Source organism: Plectropomus leopardus, unplaced genomic scaffold (genome assembly GCF_008729295.1).
Source record: "Plectropomus leopardus isolate mb unplaced genomic scaffold, YSFRI_Pleo_2.0 unplaced_scaffold7206, whole genome shotgun sequence".
NCBI classification, from domain to species: domain Eukaryota; kingdom Metazoa; phylum Chordata; class Actinopteri; order Perciformes; family Serranidae; genus Plectropomus; species Plectropomus leopardus.
Window position 1 is genome coordinate 1 of NW_024679318.1, and position 1311 is coordinate 1311.

The window sequence follows — 1311 nt, forward strand, 5'->3', positions numbered from 1 at the left end:
ATCGGCTTACAGTGTCCTTTGTGGTCATTTATGCTTGTTCTTAGTGACCCACGCAGACAAGGGGAGAACATGCAAATTGGACTGAACCCCGTTCCAACCCGGGTTCGAACAGGGGCAATGAACAATGCCACTGTTCATGCAATCGTCTATACTTGCTTCCCTCTCCTCTGAGAGCGTCCTCCCTCCTTGAGAGCGTCCTCCCTCCTTGGCTCCTCTCTCCTCCAAGTGCATTTGAGCAATTGGGATGACCTTATGTCTTGATTGGTCTTAATTGTAGAATTTATACTGCAAGTACAAGCAACCTTTGTATTGTATTATATAGAAATAATGCTATTAAAGTCAGTCATCGCTGTGAGCAGGGTTTGAACCTGCGCGGGGATACCCCATTGGATTTCAAGTCCAACGCCTTAACCACTCGGCCATCACAGCTGTTTTTGTTTCTACATCCTCACGTATCTTGAATTTTTAATCCTTGGCTGTCTCACCAAATGTGTTTTGTATGGTTCAAACAAACCTTGTCTTTGCCTCATTTGGACTTGTATACCGATCAGCCACAACATTAAAATCACTTACAGGTGAAGAGAATCACATTAATCATCTCATTACATTGCAATATTCTGCTGGAAAACCTTGGGTCCTGGCATACATGTAGATGCCATTTGACATGTACCACCCACCCAAAGACCATTACCAAGAACAAGTAAACCCCACATGGCAATGGCACTCCCCGATGGCAGTGGCCCTTCAAACAAATGCTCGATCAGAAGGTATCCCTAGATCCCAATTCAGCCAAGCTTCTGGAAAATATCTGAGCCCTCACAGATTTAACTATGGGGTATATAACAGTACTGGACAACAAGGGCCCCTCTCACAACTAACACCTTTGGAAGATCTGGTTGTCAAGTTGTCAATGTGTAGACAAAACAGCCCAGATCACTTGAGTGTGTCGGTCTCAAACTGGGGTGCATAAACAATAGGTATGTGATTGGAGCATGACTTAAAAGCTGTTCTGTTAAAATGAATCTGCTGATTGTGGGAACTGTCAGGGAAAGGACAGACAATAATGCAAAATGATTTGGTAACCGCCAGCTGTATCACATCTCCACATGGTGTAGATCCCAACCGAGTAGTTGGGAAATGAACCAATAAGAATGTGACCTTATACTCAAGGACCAAATGGAAAAGATTGTGATATCATGAGAATAAAAAAAGGTAATAAAGATAAAAAAGCTGTTCACACTATGAGCGGATACTGTATTGTTAGACAGCCTTTTTTGTCAGTTTTGATTTCTGAAATACATTGTTAGTGAA

The 1311-nt window shown here is 42.6% G+C and overlaps 1 non-coding gene across 1 annotated transcript; it reads right to left on the reverse strand.

Annotated features, from left to right (window-relative positions):
• Positions 1-347: 347 nt before the first annotated feature.
• trnas-uga lies at positions 348-429 on the reverse strand. Its single transcript has one exon. It is a non-coding gene; the product is annotated as a tRNA-Ser (tRNA).
• Between the last annotated feature and the right edge of the window lie 882 nt (positions 430-1311).